The following is a 12140-nucleotide window of genomic DNA, read 5'->3' as shown; positions in this document are numbered from 1 at the left end:
CCGGATTGTCAATGCATCTCTCTTGTTGTATTAAACTCAAATGACATATTAATTCACATTCAACTACTAAGGTATAACCTTGTTAAAATGTTAAGTTCTAAGGTCTCTTGGTAGGTTTTTTATTATCATTGTTTCTTACTATAGCAATACCTTGACTAAGGGGGTATTTTTAGTCTTTAGAGATCGAAAAATGCATGGAAGAATGGGACTAAGATGTTATTAAATAAGAGGGTTAAAAAAAATAGGAAAAATAGAGAAATGTTAGGTTCTAGATTGAAATGAAAAAGAGAGAGGTGATGGGGTTTAGATACTCTTTCAGTTCATATACTAATGGAAAGAATACTTTTTTTTTCGTTCCGAAAAGTTCTTATGATACATATTAGGTCAATGATTGAAAGTTCAGGTATATTTTTTAAGAAAGGAACTAAGGGTTTTCATTCATATACTAACGACTTGATTTTTTAAAATTTTTTTTTAAAGTTTAAGAGTGTTAATAAAACTTGTGAAAGTTCAAAAGATATTCTGAAAACCAAACATTAATGGTTCACATAAAAAACTAACGACAAATGTATTATTATTATTATTATTATTATTATTATTATTATTATTTTGGTTGCAAATTTAAGGCTATGTTTGAAATAAACTACAAAATTTAGGAGTATTTTCTATATTTTAGCATTCTATTATTTTTTTTTACACCAAAAAATATATGTATTTTTTATTTTGATAATTAGTAGATTTTTATTAATTTTTTTAGTATAATAAATTGGACGATTTAAGCCATAGAACTCTTGGGCCGTAACGCATCCATATTCTAGAGCTATGCACGCCTTTTCATAGCCTTTTGTTAACTTAGTCGGCAATGTTCAATGAATTAATTTAATAAATAGACATGTCGACCCATCAAATTAATTGACAATTTACCTATTTCCTTACCAGTCTACCCATTTCTTTACCAAACCTATAATAACCTTACATACGCCTGAAATGAACTTTAGTTATAAAAAATAGATTATTAAATGCTACTATATTAGATTTCAAATAAAAAATGCTACTATATTAACATAATTAACAGCTTCCCAATTTTTTAATATTCATATCAATTATAAATATCACAAATTATGTGTAAAATAGATACCTATTTTTAGTGTCAAAAAATCAAATGTCACTCCCTCTACACTCCATGTATATAGTCATATCTCTAGTAAATACTCATTTAGTGTCCATGTAATCTACCTTCTACTTGCCAAATTACCTATAAATAGTGACATTTGGAGGGCTTTGAAAGACACACATTGATAAAGTCCACGAAAATTGGAGAAAGTGGAGAATTTGGAGAAATTTCTTATTTCATATATTTTTAATTTATTTTGTTTTGTTTATTTATATATTATGTTTAATTCATTTTAATATTTATTTATTTTATTATTATATTATATTATATTTTATTGGTATCCATATTCCTGTTGTGCTCCTCAAGTTCACATCACGTGATAGCTCCTATCGTTTTCTCGCTAAAGGTAGGTCCTAAAGTTATGTCGGTTTTTCTCTCTTCGTTATAATTAATAAATTAAATGTTGTTTTACATATTTGATGCATATTAAATTTTCAATATAAATATAATATTTTGTAATAGTGTTACTATGAAAATATTATAAAATTAGAACTTGTAGCATTTGATATTAATGATAATAATTATTTGTCATTAGTATTTGATGCCAAAATATACCTGGATGCCATAAAAATGTAATCATTAGAAAACAAATTTTCTTTCTAAAGCTCGTCGTAAATTGAGGCACTTGAGGTTTCAAAATTTTAAATCAATATGTTAGAGAAGACATTTTCTACATTTGATGTCTCGAATATGCTCTTGTAGCAGCAATATCAAGAGAAAGGTTTTAAACAATTTTATGAACTAGTTTCATGTCTTCTCGTGGCCGAACAAAATAACGAGTTATTGATGAAAAATCATGAATATCGACCAACCGGAACGACACCATTCCCTGAAGTGAATGCTGTGAATGTTGATAATCGTGGTCGAGGTTGTGGTTGCCGTCGAGGTCATGGCCGTGGAAGAGGAAGAAATAATTATTATTTTCATGATGGTCATTCTAATTATTCAAATTTTAAAAGAACCACACAAAATGATGATCACAAAGGAAAAACTCCACAAGTTAAGAGTACAAAAAGTGTTGAAAATAAATGCTTCCGCTACGGAATGATTAGGCATTGGTCACGTACCTATCGTACGTCAAAACACGTAGTTGACCTCTATCAAACCTCCCTGAAGGAAAAAGAAAAAAAAAATGTGGAAGCAAATTTTACATAGTAGGATAATGACATATTTGACCTATCTCATATGATAAATTTTGATGTAGTGGACTTCTTTGAACCTTTTGAAGAGAAAATTGGCAGAAGTGATGGAACATCAAGTGTTTCCTTTGACTTTGAAAATATCTAGATTTAATGTTGTTGTTCCATTCATCTCCATGCTTTTTTTTTCTTCTCTTAGTAGATGTTAACTTTTGTATATTTCAAATATTGTTTTTCTTATTGTCATTATTTCCTTTTAATGAAGAAACCTAGATCATTTTCATATGTTGGGTGACTAAGAAATTAGTAAAGAAGATCTATATCTGGCAGACAGTGCAACTACAAAAATCTTCCACTTGTCCTAAAGCGAGTGAGGTGTACAAAACAACTAGTACAAAACAATAAATTAGGACACTAAGGCCTAGTACAAAAATCTCCCACTTGCCATACTCCAGCCGCAGGCGGTTCCGTAGACCCATGCTCTGAAGTTGACCCTAAAAAACTATAGCCATGAGAGCCTTCGTAAATGGATCAACAACATTGTGCTCCGAAACGATCTTCGTGACTATCACGTCCCCTCGATGCACTATCTTGCAAATGAGATGATACTTCCGCTTTATATGTTTGTTGCACGTGTGACTCCTGGGCTCCCTGAAGTTCGCCACAGCACCACTATTATCACAATAGAGGGTGATGGGCCTAGACATGTCTGGAACAACTTCTAGATCAGTCAGAAACTTCCTGAGCCAAACGGCCTCCTTAGCAGCTTCACAAGCCGCTACGTACTCAGCCTCCATCGTGGAGTCGGTAATGCACCCCTGTTTAGTGCTTTGCCACACTACAACTCCTCCGTTAAGAGTGAAAACTGACTCTGAAGTGAATTTCCTAGTATTCTTATCAGTCTGAAAAGTCAGAATCTGTATATCCAGTAAGGATCAAATCCTTAGTTCCATGCACGAGCATGTAGTCCCTCGTTCTCCGAAGATAACTTGTTGTATGTTTGTGAATGCAGTATTTTTGTCACAATGAATTTGGAACTATCTTACTTTCACTCATAGATACTCTTTGATAAGAGTTCCTTCAATTGGTATCAGAGCCAGGTTTTGATATTCCAAATCCATTGTTGTATAGAAAAAAATTTGCATTCTTAGTGGGTAAAGCAAGTCTGCACTCTGTTTAATTGTTAAATAGTTTTGTGGATATGGATTAATGGAGTTTTCTGGGATGATGTCTCTAGTTATTTAATTTTGTTAAATGGGATTAATTGCTATCTATCTGGTCTTATCCCCAAAATGGGAGGCTTATTGAGCAGCGTTGTTGGACTACTCTCACCTATGCAGATCAAAGGATAATCTTGAATAAACAGGAGTTCATAGTTAGCTCAGGATTAAGATCGAGTTACTCTAGGTCATTGAGTTTGAGATAGTCAGTTTTAATAGTAAACAGGTGTTATAAAGAAAAGTGACTATATCGAGGTCCGGTCTTATGCAAATTCATTACACAAGATGCTCCCACTCACATGTCTTTAATTAATATAGCATGCTCATGCATCATATAGTAACATTTATACTATATGATGCATGAGCATGCTATATTAATTAAATCATGGTTATATATATATATATTATAACTCTTATATTGTGAATGATACATGAAATTAAATACATAACCTATGGTGAGATTTAATACTATATGACATACAGTATGACATATATAAGATTAAATTATACATCACATTTATAATTAATAAACAAACATTATTGGACTGGGATTGGACACTAAACAATTAATTAAATTAATATAACACTTATATTAATTTAATTAACCAAAACTACTAACTACTACAAGAATAATTATCAATCGATTAAAAAACAGGCGAACCGAGTCTTGAACCGCTCGAACTGGACCAACTAGCCATCGAACTATCCTTGAACCGCTTGAAGCAGGCCCAAACTAGCTCCAAACCGAACCTAACCGCGTGCAAACTAGTGCTTCTTTAGTTTCTCGGAGCGTCGGGACGCTATGGAGGAACAACTCCGTTCGCTGTTCGTAGCATCGCGACGCTAGTGTACAATCATCTACTGTATAGATTCAATCTTCTTCGAAACTCCACTGTTTTTTGCCTCGTTTTCTTCAGAACCGCATTGGAAAGGCCATGAACGACTAAAGGACTTTGGATTACAGACTCTATTGTAAATTATTGTCCCAAATCATGGGCCTTTACATGCCAAAATGTAAAATAAAGCAATAAAGTAAACAGTGCGAATGCCAAAAAAAATATCCAACAATTTTAAAACATCCATCAAGAACACTCATCACATGAAGAAATTGACAGAACTTAAATCCTACTAGAAACGGTAAAAAAATGTTCCAAAATTTTGGAAAAATTGGGCCATCAACATCACTTTGATACCAATTGAAGGATCCCTGTGAAGGGTCCGTAGCGGAAGTGGATCGTCCCAAATTCCAATATTTTACAAAACATTAACTTTACAGTAAAAGCATAACAATTATGCATTTAAAAAGACAATACAACATGAAGACAATACAATTATCCATGAAGAAATTAGAAGAGAAAAAGGGAATAGGAGGCTTACCCATGAAGACTCCAAATTTCTTCACGATTCCTTTTTTCTTAAAAAAAGTACGAACAGTCCAAAAAGGGACACTACCAATTGGTGACCTCGGTATTCTTTGGGTAAGAATCTAGGAGGTTTGGCGCTTTGGTATTTTGGATTGAGAAGGAGATTAGAGTGAGAAGAGGAAGGAGTAGGAAAAAATTGATCAGATCTTAAAACCCTTTTCTCTATAGTTTTTCCAAGAAGAAGAAGAGATCTCCCAAGACAATTCCCCACTCACGTAATGTGGAGAGAAAAGAGGACGGAGTGAGTTACAACTCCCTCCCATTAATTAATTAAAAATTTTAATTAAATAAATTAAATTAAATTAAAAAAAATTAAGTTATTTTAATAAACAATTTAATATATGTATTTATATGATAAACACTTAATCATGTAATATATATATATTAAACTATATGTTATATGAAATATAACATATAAACTATAGTTTATATATTGTATCAAATACAATATAACCTATAGTTTCTTTTCTCACGTCAATGACATTTAATATAAATCACATTTACATTAAATTTAACAATATGAATCCAATTCATATAATTAACATTTGAATCATATTCAAATATTTATTTCCTCTCATAAAATTATAATGTATCAAATATATTATAGTAATTATATCATATATAATTAAAATTGAATTAATTATATCATATATAATTAATTCCCTTAATTAATTCGAACAATTCAAATTAATCCAAAAATTCATTCTCATTAATTCCCGTTGAGCTATCGAGGAGACCTCATGGATCTATAGCTTGAAGCTCCAACGGTACGTAAATAGTTAATTAAACTCTTTGATTAAATTATTCACCATTCGTTAACTATCGAACATTCCACTAAAGATCAGTGGTTGCACTCTTCGCACTACAGATATATTTTTGGATCCATTGGATATAACCAATCAATGGTACAATGACCCTTCATAAATTGTTCGTAAGTACAGCTGGGTCAAAATTATCGTTTTGCTCCCATGGTTACGACTAACTCCTTAAGTACAACTGATTCTTTTAAGGAACAATAAACCATAGTTTAACTATAACCAAACCCTACTCAGGCCAGGAGAGGGTGTGGTGCCACATTGTTCAAGCCCCGAAATCAGCCCTTAAGGGAGCAATTTATCTACTTGCCTTGACATTGGGAAATGACTGAATTCCTTCTTGTGTAGCTATGTTCCTAACTCCCTAATCCGACGAATCCTCAAAATGGTAGACTTGTTGAGTCGGCGATCTGGCTACTCTCACCCATAAAAATCAAAGGATCGTCTTTGTAAATAGGAGTTCACAACTCACTCAGGATTTAGGTAATTTTATATATGGTTATCTTGGTGAAATACAAGTCTCAATTATGAGCGGTGTTATATAAAGAGACTAAACATTTCGTGGTCCGGTTTTATACAAACTCTTTTATATAAAATATCCCCGTTCATATGTCTCCACATGAATGATCAGGATCAAATCATTTGTAGCACTTTATGACAATTGCAACATCTACAAAGCGGGCCATACTCGTAGTGTCACCAGAATAAGCTATCCAACCTTATCCATCTACTACAGACCATTTAGGTTATCACTAAAACGTGATCCACCCGTATGTCTCTACATACATGTTTAAGCTATAAGATAGCTCTGGATGTTAGTTTATTGGTTTGTGGTTAGTGCAACTAATTTTGAAATAAACATCACATAAACATAAATAAAATGTTTTACATTACAATTACAAACTATGGGGCCCTACGAGATTAGGACATCAACCCCAATAATTATATATACATATTATATGTTATGTCAGATATAACATATAACCCATAGTTTTATATTCTATCAAATACAATATAACTTATAGTTTTATTTTCTCTCAACTATGCATGACATTTAATATAAATCATATTTATATTAAATTCAGTTATATGAATCTCATACATATAACTAATATTCGAATCATATTCAAATATTTAATTCCTCTCAACTTTTTATGGTATTTAATATAAATCATATTTATATTAAATTTAATTATATGAATCTCATTCATATAAATAGTATTTGAATCATATTCAAATTCCTCTAAAAAAAGCTTAATATTATAATGTATCAAATACATTATATTAATTATATCACATATATAATTAATTTAATAATTATATCATATATAATTAATTCCCTCAATTAATTTGAACACTTCTAATCAATCTAAAATTAATTCTCAATAAATCCCTGTTGAGCTACAGAGGGGACCTTATGGACCCGTAGATAGAAGCTCCACTGGTGCTTGGATAATTAATTAAACTCTTTAGTTAAATTACCCAACTTCCATTAACTGTCAGTCATTCCACTAAAGATCGACAGTTGCACTCTTCACACTAAAGATATATTTATAGGATATAACCAATCAACAGTGTAATTACCCTTCACAAATTGCTTGTAAGTATAGTTGGATCAAAATTATCGTTTTTCCCCTGTAGTTACATCTAACTCCTTAAGTATCAACGATTCCTCTAATGAACAATAAGTCATAGTCCAACTATGACCAAGTCCCTCTTGGGCCAAGAGAGGGTGTAGCCACATTGTTTAAGCCTCAGAATCATCCCTTAAGGGAGCAATTTATCTACTTACCCCAACATTAGGGAATGAGTGAATTTCGTCTTGTGTAGATGTGTTCCCAACTCCCTAATCAGATGAATCCCCAAAATGGTAGGTTTATTGAGTTGGCAATCTAGCCACTCTCACCCATACAAATCAAAGGACTACCTTCATGAGCTGGAGTTCACAACTCACGCAGGATTCAGGTCATGTCACATATGGTCATCCTGGTGAAATGTAAGTCTCTATTGTTAACGATGTTATATAATGAGACTAATTATTTCGTGGTCCGATCTTATACAAACTCTTTAAATAGGATACCCCCGCTTACATATTTTCACATGAATGATCAGGATCAGATCATTTGTAGCACTTTACAACACTTGTAACATCTACAAAGTGTCCGTAGTGTCACCAGGATAAGGTACCTAGCCTTATCTATCTACTACAGACCGTTTAGGTTACTATTTAAACAAGATCTACCTGTATGTCTCTACATACTTTTTTAAAATTACATAAAATAACCTAGGATCTTAGTTTATTGGATTGAGTGTATGCTCATAAAATAATAATTATTTTATTAATAACAATTTGTTTATATAATGTTTACAAACTATGAGAATACAAGAGATTTAGAACACCAATCCCAACATCTCAAACACTACCACGAGAATAGCCTCGTTATTCTCTGGGATTCCAATAGAGGGATAGGTGGTATCCAACTATTGGGAGAGGGAGAGGAGAAAAGTGTTTTGGAGAGTATAGAGGATTCTCTTAGAGAAAATCCTACACAATAACATTAGGGTGTTGTCTATTGTCAATCTTTTTCTTTGGTGAGAACGTGTATACCAAAGGGCCATAAGGAGCTCTTTGTATAGAGAAGGGTCAAAACACTTTTGCTAATATTTTCCTTTTCTATAATTAATTAAATAACAATTATTCCATTAATTAGCCCATTTAATTAAATAACACTATTTAATTAATTAGCTCAATTAAATAACACTTATTTAATTTTATTTTACACAATAATTAAATATCTATTTATACATTAAAGCCATTTTAATGTATATATTTAATTATCATAGACATCTCATGTATATGTGCAAAACTTCTCTATTAATTAATTCTTTGTCAATCTAATTCACTTTAATTAATCAATTTGAATTTTATTCAAATATCACTTTCCAATTTAATTATAAACCATATCCATAATTATATATTAATCACATTAATATATAGTTTCCTCAAATTAATTTGAATAATTCAAATTATTCCTCTTAAGTATTCTTTAGTGAGTTAACGAGAAAACCTGGTGGACCTATAGATCAGAAGCCTACTAACACCAAAACATCAAAACTATCCCAAGGCCAAACTTACGACAGCTTAGGCACACTAATAGGCCTGATGGTCACTGACACAAGCATACTAGCATGAGATGTGGGCGACAAAACACATACAACCCCTTAAGCACGCACACAAGTTAGTCAGGTGGCCATTCGTGAGTAGTAATCACGCGTGCAGATGCTTTGGTAAGTGAAGTGGTCAGCAGCAATGCGTGCGTCCTAGGCGTAAAGGGTGCACAAGGACTAGGCAATGTGTGGCTGAGTGACTAGGTAAAGTGCGACTAAGTAACTAAGCGATGGGAATATTTCGTCGCCTGGTTGGTCGTGGTTGCTCGCCTAATGAGTACGCAACATGTGATGAGCACGCGCGAGAGACCTCACCACAGCCCTATTCAACACCCGCCTTCAAAGCCTCCCGATCAGCTGCTTGCTTATTCCAACTATGCAACTGCCTTCTTGTTCATCATCCAAATTCCAGATTCAACTTCTAAAACTTATAACTTAAAATCCAATCATCAAAACTTAAAACTTCCTTTTATGAACTTTTTACATAGTCTCTTAATCATATTACCTCAAATTTGAAGCTTCCAATTCCTCCTGGAGAGCTTGAAATCCACCAACATCCACAACTTACTCAGGGTATTCCAAAAACCAGCAAACCTCCAATCTCTTCAATGTTCCAACGTCAAATCCTGGGAATTCCTTCACAGTAGCCTAGGATCATCAACTAGACTAATTAGGCTTCACTTTGGCTGAAGAGTTTATTCCTTAGCATGAGAAAAATGGCTAAACCCTTCTTCTCTTCAAAGGCCCTTTTTATACTTTCCTTTGCATGCTTACTTTGCTTAATCAAATGACAAATCATGGCACAAACTCTTATCTTAAGCTTAATTTTCTACCACTTATCTCTCTAATCTCACTTAATAATTTATTCCCCTTAGCACTGTTGAGTTTTATGTCCTAAAATCTCGCAGTTTATAAAATGATAAACATTTTCTATAATCAATATACTTATTATTGATTACATAAATTTTAAGAAAGTCTAAATCCAATAAACTAAGATTCATGACTATTGTATGAGTACTTGAACTTTATGTGGAGACATAAGAGTGGATCAGGTTCGAGTAAATAGTTAAAATGATCTATGGTACATGAATAAGGTTGGGCACCTTATTCTGGTAACACCATTGAATGCGACCTACTCTGTAGTTGTTACAAAGAGTTGTAAAGTGCTACATACGATGTGATCCTAATTCGTACATGTTATGACATGAGGAGTGGGGGAGTCCTATGCAATGAGTTTGCATAAGATCAGGACCAAGAAATAAGTCACTCTTACTTTATAACGTTGTTTACTATATAAGACTGACTATTTCACCTAGATGACCTAGGTAACTCGATCTTAATCCTGAGCTAACTATGAACTCCTGTTTAGTCAGGATTGCCCTTAGATTTACATAGATGAAGGTTGGCTCAACAGCGCCAGTTCAATAAGACTCCCATTTCAGGGGTAAGATCGGATATATAGCTGGGGACATAGGGTGCAAGACGGAATTCACGCCTACCTGATTTAGGGATAGAAGAAAGGTTGTTCTCTCAAGTACTGAATCCCTGTCTCTTATACACATCTAGATGTGTATAAGAGACAGATCGGATATATAGCTGGGGACATAGGGTGCAAGACGGAATTCACGCCTACCTGATTTAGGGATAGAAGAAAGGTTGTTCTCTCAAGTACTGAATCCAGGTCTTGAACAAGGGGCCCCACCCTCTCACTAGGCTAAGAGAGTTTGATTTAGTGATTGGATCAAAAACTAGTTACTCATTAGAGGATCAGTAGGGACTTGAGGAATAAGACGTAATATCGGGGTAAAAAAGATATTTGACCCAGCCGTTATTACGAATAACCTGTGAAGGGTCAACTTGCTGATTATGGTTAAATCATGTGGACATAATATATCTACAGTAAGAGAAGTGCAACTATGGGCTTTAGTGGAGTGACCCATTAGTTAACGAATGGGGATTAATCTGGTCTAATAAGTTTAGGCAATTAATCTCGGATCGTTGGAACCCATGATCTGTAGTCCGCGAGGTCCCCCTATTAGCTCGTAACAGACTAGCTCTGGAATAGTGTGATAAGTTAATTTGAAACGTTCAAATTATAATTAAGGAAATTAGTAATTATATGAGATATAATTACATGTTTAATTTGAGAATTAAATGGAATAGGAGAATTAAAACACAAAAATGGAAAAAGATTGTTTTCCATTATCCATCTTTCAAGTTGCTCACACAAAATGTATACTCTTTGTCTTGTCTTCTCCAAGCATGAGCTGCAACTCATGCAAATCTCTCCGTTACATGTTGATCTGCAATATAATGAAGAGATTGGAGTGAAAATCGGGCATGCAATCTAAAGAGAATTTCAGAGAAAATTCAGGTTGAAGAAAGGGTTCTTCAACAAGATTACTATAGTGAGCATTTCTTTTTCATCCCTTGATTCAAGCTTGTTTTGAGTCTCACAACTCAATCTAGAGCACCAACAGAATAGTGGGAAAGATCTTGAGGTGGTATGCAACAAGATTTGGAGAAGATAGCAGCTGGAGAAGGAGCTTTGAGGAAGTTCTACAAGAGGTATGTCTTGAAACTCACTTGTTTTCTGCAAGAGCATGCTTTATATTTTGCCAAATTAGTTAATTGAGTGCTTAGATGATCCTTGTGCTTCCGTTGTTGCTGATACAATCCTACAGTTGGTATCAGAGCTTCATATAAGCATTCAATTCGGTTTAATTTTTGTTTGGTGGGTGTTTTATATGAGAAATATGAAACTGATGCACTGATATGGTTTTCTGAGTTTTGGTTTTTTAATTCTCTTTAATTTCTCATTAAATTTGTAATTAGTTCTTGTTTGATGAGCTTTTATGAGTTAGCAAGAGTCTGTAATTTATTTAGAGTCATTAGAGTTGAAATTAAGATGTAATTGAAGAAACAAGTGAAGGAGGCCGAGCTGCTATTCCAGTTTCTCAGCTTCTGCTCAAAATAATTCTTGATGTTCAGTTGCTAAGTGATCGTTTAGCTCTAGATGCTACACGATGTGAAGAAAAGCTAGACGATCGTACAACAATGGGTGCTGGTTATTGTGATGTTGAACGCTAGACGATCGTGTACCTGCGGTGATGCATTCAATTTGCTATATGATAACACTAAGCGATCGTTTAGCTTTGGCATGGGAACTAAACAATACGTTGAATTTACTATACGATGGT

The sequence above is a fragment of the Benincasa hispida genome, unplaced genomic scaffold (genome assembly GCF_009727055.1).
Source record: "Benincasa hispida cultivar B227 unplaced genomic scaffold, ASM972705v1 Contig123, whole genome shotgun sequence".
Classification (NCBI taxonomy): domain Eukaryota; kingdom Viridiplantae; phylum Streptophyta; class Magnoliopsida; order Cucurbitales; family Cucurbitaceae; genus Benincasa; species Benincasa hispida.
This window is presented reverse-complemented; position numbering follows the sequence as displayed.